At 42.6% G+C, this 8662-nt stretch overlaps 1 protein-coding gene across 1 annotated transcript in view; it reads right to left on the reverse strand.

Annotated features, from left to right (window-relative positions):
- c1qtnf2 (C1q and TNF related 2) overlaps window positions 1–7196 on the reverse strand; it is a 34664-nt gene extending 27468 nt beyond the window's left edge. Inside the window, exon 1 of the mRNA XM_072512075.1 lies at window positions 6873–7196. The gene's annotated coding sequence lies outside the window, so the exon portion shown is untranslated. The remainder of the gene's footprint in view (window positions 1–6872) is intronic.
- Window positions 7197–8662: the final 1466 nt, after the last annotated feature.

Consider the following 8662-nt stretch of genomic DNA (forward strand, 5'->3'; position numbering starts at 1 on the left):
ATATCTAAGCGGATTGGAAAATTATGGTCAGATCCTCCACTATTTCCAGCCTAACTTCCTTTTGCAATGGCATCCCAGTTGAATTTCTACTTTGAGCCTTGCTAAACCTCCTCTCTGATAGGTTTATGCTAATTGAACTGCAAAAAGGCAGATTGCGACAAAAAATTGGAATAAAAGAAGTAAAGCCAGAATACAACTTAGAAAAATTGTTGCTGTTTGCTGAGTAGCTCAAGAGACTGTTTCTGAACCAGTGACCAGGCAGAGTTAAATTCCAGTTGTTCTGATCTCAGCTGGAACGGACATAAGGGCAACATAATTAGTTGCACGTTCCTCGGTTATTGAGAAAAATTGGCCAGGACTCCTGCTTCTGTGATTGTAAACTCAAGGCTCACTCATGGTTAATGGTCGCTTGGGCAAGGACGGGGTACGGACAGTGAATGCCGTCTGTTGAACTGGAGCACAGTAAAGAAATCAATACTTACAGGAGAGAAGGGAGAAGGGGGATAATCGAAATAAAGATAAAGGATAAAGGAAAAGCTACATGTGTTTCTGGAAACCAATGAGAATTCAGAGTAAAAACGCAGGATGCTGGATAAACTCAGCAGGTCTGGCAGCAGCTGTGGAGAGAGAGAGAGAAAGAGACAGAGCTAACGTTTCGAGTCCATATGACCCTTCTACAGTCCATAAGCGTCACATGGACTCAAAATGTTAACTGTGTTTCCCTCTTAACAGATGCTGTCAGGCATGCTGAGTTTATCTCACATTTCCTGTTTCTATTTCAGATTTCCAGCATCCACAGTATTTTGCTTTTATTTGAAAATTCTAAGTATTGTGGCTTGGACGGGTTGAATCGGGCAAGTGGCGGACAACAAAGAAACTCATTTTAAATATTTTTTTAAGGTGAAAATAAATTTGTTCAGCAACCTCATCAGCCATGTGACAATGTTAAATTCCACTAAACTGGCATTCTATTTTTTTAATTTAGAATACCCAATTGTTTTTTCCAATTATGGGGCAATTTAGTGTAGCCAATCTATCTACCCTGCACATCTTTGGGTTGTGGGGGTGGGTCCCATGCACACGGGGAGAATGTGCAAATTGCACACAAGACAGTGACCCAGGGCCAGGATCAAACTAGGGTCCTGGGTGCCGTGAGTGCTAACCACTGCGCCACCTTGCTGCCTACTAAACTGGCATTCTATGTACATGACAGTCGTTTCATTCAGCTTGATTCTGTAACTCTTTCAGCAGGATCCTTAAACCAGGGCTACAAATTATATCTTTGATCACACAACTGCCTCCTTTGATCAACCGTCTTGTTCAAATGAATAAACATGAAGAATTAGTACATTTTGTTTACATTCAGAAATATTCTCATGTACTCATAAGCACTGCAATCTCCAGCAAATCATAGATGAACTCTTCTTATGATGCATTTTGAGAGGAAGTTATTGTTAGTCTGTTTTCCGTTAAGTTCACTGCTTACTTTTAGAAATCAAGCACCAGAATTAAAGTTATTTCACTTGGAACGTTTGCTGCTCTTTTCACAGAAGTGGATGAAACATAAAGAATGGGATATGAAGGCTTCAAACACTTCCTTGCTACATTGTGACAATGCTTAGAGCAATGTGAATAAAATCAGTAGGCACTTGGAGCAACTTGTGGTGAAAAAAATCAAGTCTGTTTAACTTCCACCGCTAGGAGGTGAATAATCAGAGTCCCTGAAAGTGTGTTTAGTTCTAGACCAGCCACAGAGATGTGGAGATCTCTCTGGTGTTTTTCTTACTCAAGTTGAGTCATCTCACATACATATTCTTGTTGGAGAAAGCATGGCCATTCTTCCTAGGGCTGTAAACCCTTTCATCTAAATCGGTTCATGTTCCACTGTGGAATTTCTTGAATGCCAGAAACGTAATTGATGGAGATATGTTGCAAAATAATAAGACTACAGGAAGAAATGGTATGCAGTTTTAAATCAGCAAAAAATTTCCATGTAGTACAAAGTCACTTTGGTTTTTGATTAAATTTGTCCCTAAATATTTGCCAAAGAATAGTGAATTTCAACAACATGGAACTGCAATCACACTTTTGGCTATCTGAGTGATTATCTTGCTTTTCAGTTTGAGACTCCTTTTACACTGCTCCCCATCAGAGAAATACAAAGAAAATTGAAAGCTGTTCAAAATTTCTGTATTTTTGCCAAAAGTCCAGTTTGGTGAAAGAATGAAGGGAGATTTTACAGATACCTGAATGATGTTTCCTTGATGTCCTGACTAACATCAGCATTTATACAGCAACTTTCAATTCCTCAGAATGCCCAAACGCCCTTTATTATCAATAAAGTATTTTTGAAATGTAGTGACTGGTATAATGTAGAACACCACAGCCAATTTGAAAACTGCATGTACCTACAAAGAGCTGTGAGATAAGAGGCCAGATAAATCTGCTTTATTGATGTGGGGTGAGGAATAAATATTGCCCAGGACATTGGGAGAATTGTCCTATTCTTAAAGCATTAAAAATCGCCACCTATCTCTATATTATCACCCTCACATATACCTTTCTAGAAGGAAAACCCAAGTCACACCAGTAGTCTTTCCTTTTAATTGAGATCCTGATACTTGAGACCAACCTCTTTCCACCAATTCCAGTGCTCGAATGTGTTCAAGTTCAAAGTAAAGCCACAATCCTGTGACTCAGAGGTGACAGCGCTGAGTCAACCGAGCTAGAATGTTGACAAATATGTCATTGGCCAATAATTTCAATTGAAATGCAGGCAGCAGATGAGTTTGCCTGAGTATTTAATCTCAATTGATCCAATGGAAATGAACATAGTTGAGAACTAGCACATTAGAATCAATAAAGGAGACCTAGAATGAATTCGATTAGAAAGACTGACTAAGATCATTTGCATATATATTTGTTCAATAAATCCACTATTTAGCATTTCTGCATAAGAAAAATCTATGGAAGAAACATAAAGCACAGACTGTTGAGAAGATACAGCAGGTCAAATCTATCTTTCGTAAGACATAGGACATTTCCTTTTAAAGACACTATCATGGCGGCCATTGCCTGGGAAGCTGCACATGGTGCTGGTGTCACACAAATAAGAGGGGAATAGTTCTCATTAATTCTTTGTGAAAATGTGTTTCAGCAAGTATTAAGCATTGTTTGAATTCTATGACATACTCTCTGTGCAGCATCAAAATGTTTAACTGTGCAAATAATATGGTGTGTGTTTTTCTCTTGTTACAATATGTCACTACCCTCAGAGTAACAGCCCCCAGCACAGTACTTAGCATCATCACCACTTCAAACAACCAGCGGTTCAGAGGTGTTCCCTGATATAACACATCAAATGTCAAACTTAAACCAACTGTGTACTGTCTGATCAGCACTATTTAAATGATTAGCCCTCTCCATAATAGCATCTAGCCAGAGAGATCAAGAAGGTCACAGACTCCATCACAGAATGTACTGAATTGGTTGATCACAGCCACGGTTATTTGATGTGCTACTATTAGGCTCAGTACCTCCAGGGATAACAAGGAACTAGGGATCCCTCAACTGATCACTTGCCTTCTGTAAAGTGTGTATGTGTAGACACACACCAGGTACAGGGAGAGTTGGTTCTGGCTGTGATCTTTGCATATGATCCAACAATCTGATAATATTTCCTGTCTAGACTCACATAAAGTATGATAGCATTGGTTAATTGCTACTGGGTTCTCAGCATCCATACAACTAACCTACAACGTGAGCCATTCATCTTCAAGAAAGCAGGGAAGGAAGGAAGGGGTGGAAATGAAATAAAATAACAGGACTGTTGTAACAGTGTACGTGGATAATAATGATTTACAGTACACTGGATTGCAATAATTCAAAATGCTACTGATACAACCCACAGGAAATCTGGCAGTGGCAACAACTTTTAAGGAAATTCCTTATTAACTTGTGAACACGCTCATCTGGGGAAAATCATTTTTAATTATCTGTGGTTCTAACATTAAACAACAGATGTCAAATATTCACATGCAAAACATGTAAGTAATTGGGACATGGCTTATGAAGTGAATCAGGGTGAAGTGGATATCTTGGAGAATCTTCAAAAGGAAAGCCTGAACGCTACCCAAGTTCCAAGATGGATTACAGATTTGAAGAGGAAAAATTTACATGCAGCAAATTGATAAAGCCATTGCATTGCTCACTATTCCATGCCAGCCTGAGGCCTGAGACCAATCTAGTCTTGTTTTTTATTCAAAAGGATACCAAGATCTGCAGGTGTCAAATGGTCATCCTGTTCCCGCTCACCTGTCAGGCTAGGCATGATTTCCATCTGGCTCTACTCCAAGCCAGCTCTCTTGTAGGTCCTGGGTGGAGGTAGATGCTTCCTGGATTAGCAATTTAAGAGTTCTGTGGCTGTTAATTGTGTCGACTCCAGTGACTCATTTAAGAGCCACTGTTCAAGACACTAAAGATCTGGTACAGCTAGGTGGTGATTGTAAGGCACTAACACCACCCAGCTATGCTTAAATGTATCAAGGATCTCAGGACTGGCATAGAGCCCTAATTTGTATAATATAGCAGTGTGCCCTTGTTTCGAAGCTGCTCGTCCATTTAGAAATCTGTCTATATGGCAATGATCAGAGTTTTCTTGGATATCGATGGGATGGGTGAGGTTCTGCTCTCTCCCACAATGGTTTTCAACTGTTGGCCACGTGCTTTTCAGACACAGATAGGGAGCCCTGAGCTGCATTGCTCTCCTGATTTTCTTTTGGAAATGTACTGTTTAGAATGTTTGACCTTTTGGGGCATTGTTCACAGTAAGTGAACTAATACTCTGTTTTATAAGGTCAAGAGCATTCTAATCACCTGGGTGGCAATAATGACACAGCCAGGTTGGTGTTGTATAATAGGAAGTGGAATTCTGAGCATCTCTACATAACTGCCCTCTGAAATGGCAGAGCAAGCCACCCAGTTCAAAGGCAGTTAGGAATGAGCAGCAAAGGCTGTCCCAGCAAGTGACATCCACATCCCATGAAAGAATAAAGGACAATGAATGGCTAACCAATATGTAGCATACATTCTGGCTTGAACACAAGGTAGGACAACAACCAAAGCTGGGCTCCACAATGCTTGCTGTAGCACAATGATAACCAATCTCAGAGACCAACCACCATTAGGACATCAGCCAACTGCAAAAATATTTGCCCTTGGACCTGATGCACTTTCACCTCAGGTACAGTGGAGTGGTAACCGGCAATCTGCTCCCAGCTGTCACACAAACAGTTCCTCCTGCTGGACCCACATTGCTCTATGCTGAGCGACTCCTGCAAACTGCCATATGGCCGAGTCAAATATTAAAGCCCAGTAATTATATTCATATGTCTTACAATGAATAAAAGAGTTTCAGCTGTGGGTTTCGACTCTGAGCCATATCTTGGTGTTTACTTTTCAAAATTGACTTGAGTTTTGTCTCGATACTGCTGCAGCATCTGGAGCCCCGAATAAACTGCAGCACCTCTGACACAATTCACAGTTCCTGCAGGATTTAATCGGAGGCTAACATTACCAGTGAGAATGTAAGAACCATGAATGTGTGGCGTCTGTGGTTCAAAATAAACACTGGCTGATTTAACACTGTCATTAGCATGTAAAACAAAGGTTTTCTCTCCAACATATTTGGATATGCTTTTGTGCTATCTATCCAATTCTTCTTGGATGGTGTTCCCACAACCTAGAATGAATGGCATTAATCAAATACAACAGAGCAGGGAGTGACTGAGGACCCAGCTACACCTTTGGAAACACATTCGTAGCCAGGTGACATTCCAAAGCAGGAGCAACATTTGTATCATGAATTCGCTAAGTTACAGGCGGCAGGGTAGCACAGTGGTTAGCACTGTTGCCTCATGGCGCCAACGACCTGGGTTTGATCCTGGCTCCGGGTCACTGGCCGAGTGGGGTTTGCACATTCTCGCCGTGTCTGCATGGGTCTCACCCTCACAACCCAAAAATATGCAGGGTAGGTGGATTGGCTGCGCTAAATTGCCCCTGAATTGGAAACATTTTTTAAAAATGAATTTGCTAAGTTTTCTCCAAGGTGGCATCTGCACAGTTGGGGTGGGGGAAAATTAATCCTTTGAAAATACATGAAATGCTCTGCTTCCTCAGCATTCCCCCCACCCCGATCTCTGGTCTATCCAGAATCCATGCCACATGGCAACAAGAGTGCGGCAGGTATTGTACGGTTAACTCTAAACTAGGCTTGGTGAGGAATATTTTCCACACAATGGGAACTCCATTATCCGCACTCCCTATTACTCAAAGGACGTTTAGTAGGACACAAGCTCACACAAAGCAGCTTAGTTCGCTTTTTGTATTCCAGCTTCTCCAAGTAAGGACGATCCTTTAAGGCTGAGGTGAGGAGGAATTTCTTCAGTCAGAGTGTGTCGAATCTGTGGAACTCTTTGCTGCCGAAGGCTGTGGAGGCCAAATCCCTGAGTGTCTTTAAGACAGATTATAGATAGGTTCTTAATTAATAAGGGGATCAGGGGTTATGGGGAGAAGGCAGGAGAATGGGGATGAGAAAATATCAGCCATGATTGAATGGCGGAGCTGATTCGATGGGCTGAATGGCTCCTATGTCTTACGATCTTATAGAGGGGTCAACAGAAATGCCAGGCCTGTCCATGGAGAGGGGTTACCTGAAATGCCAGGTCTGTCTATGACATTTTCTCTCTCATGATTTGTTGGAAATTGGTGATCGTACCTTCATTTTCCCAGGCACTGGCCACAAATCGTTCGGTACGATAGTTGGCCGCATGCGAAGTGTTAATTTTTTTTTAAAGCAGATAAACATAGCTTACCAGAAAGTAGCTGCGCGGCCAGTCCAGCTGCAGTGATGTTTAAACCGAGCAACTCTCCGTTTGCATGCAGCGCAGACTGTTTAAAACAATTCGTGGGGAAAGTAAGCTGTTCCTTTCCATGGTGTCAATGTTTCCCTCTGGAGTTTTAGTGCTTCGAAAACAGCTCACCGACACAGCAAGTTCGGAGACATTTCCATGTTTCTTCTTCCTGGACCCCTCTCCAACTCAAAGCAGCCTTTTGGTTCCCCCGGCTTGCTCTCTTCCTCTTTCTCCTACATTCTTTTCCCATAACGTAACCAGCTGGAAAACCTCCCGCCAATGTCTCATGTAGTTGGAAATTTTGACTGCATTAAGCACAGGACTGCACATGCTGACAGCGGTCGGAAACTGCTCGTTTTGTGTGTGAAGTTGCTTTGACAGCTGTCTCCGGCACCAACGTGTAAACATTTATTTTCTGGATTTGCTTTAGTTTTATTTGTGTGTCTTTGATCAAGGGCGCAAAAGCAAAAACGAGATGAAGGCAATCCCCCCTCCATTAATGGCTGTACTTGTCTCTCATGCAATTCTTTAAAAACAAGAAAGCCAACATTTTTTTTAGCCAATAATAATCCAAGCTCTTTTGGCACTCTTTTCGAAAATAATCAGCATAGTAATGTTTATGTTGGGATACAAATATTTTGAAATAAGCATGGATATGCAACAGCGTTCATCTTTACTAACGGTAAAAAAAAGTAGAATGTGAACTGAAACCAATTGAGATCAGTGGAAAATTAAATTGGCAGCATTGACCTTCCAGATGGAGTTTGGTTCACTAAAACACTATTCCATTGCCAAGAAACACAGCCTCCTCTGGGAAGCTAATCTCTATGCATCAATCGTTTAAACTAGGTATTCTGTCAACTTTGTGAACCATTTTTATTTGCAACAGATGATCATTGTGTTCTGTATAAAGTTTATTGTAGCTTTGACTGGGCCTTGTAACTCCGACCCTAAGCCTACTGGGGAACATGGCCAAGTTAAAACGGCACTAGAGCCTGATGGGCATTTGTAAAGGCACCAGCAAAGCGAAGACACCAACAAAGCCTGATGGTGTCACAAACAGTGGGGTCAGAGAGTGAGCACAGGAGCTGATTGGACAATGCCTGTTGCTATGCCTTGGACAGACAATGATTAAGCGCAGTTCCCTGTGTGTCATGCTCCTGAGAAGAATACGACGTCTGAGTGTGTCATGACTCTGAACCAGAAAAGGTATTGGGCTGGATTCTTTGATTTTGAGACTAAGTGCTGACGCCGGTGTGGAAAGTGGTGTTTTACAACAGCAAAAACGGCGTAACAGGTGCGCCGATTCAGCAACTCTAAATGGGTTAGCACCATTGCCACGTGGAACGCAACCGGTTCCAAGCAAAACAGCGCCAGATTCGTCGGATCCGTGATTGCCGCACATGAGACTCATACGCTGCAGCCACACTTAAACGGTCCTTCCCCCACACACACCGTCCCAGTCAACAAGATGGCTGGAAGGAGAGCAGCGCCATGGTTCAGCTGAGCTGGAGACCCTCCTGGAGAGATGGATGACCCTATACCCCAGCCCAGGAGGAAGGCCACCAGACGCTGCCGTTCGCTGTGCCTGGGAGCAGGTGGCAGACGCAGTCAGCGCCCTGGACAACGTTGTCCGGACTGGCATCCACTGCAGGAAGAAACTGCACAACCTCCTCAGGGTGGCCAGGGTGAGTAAGCAGCGCTGTGCCCCTGGCACCAATCCCCTACCCCCCACACACATGTAACCCGGA

The sequence above is a fragment of the Scyliorhinus torazame genome, chromosome 7, assembly GCF_047496885.1.
Source record: "Scyliorhinus torazame isolate Kashiwa2021f chromosome 7, sScyTor2.1, whole genome shotgun sequence".
NCBI lineage: Eukaryota > Metazoa > Chordata > Chondrichthyes > Carcharhiniformes > Scyliorhinidae > Scyliorhinus > Scyliorhinus torazame.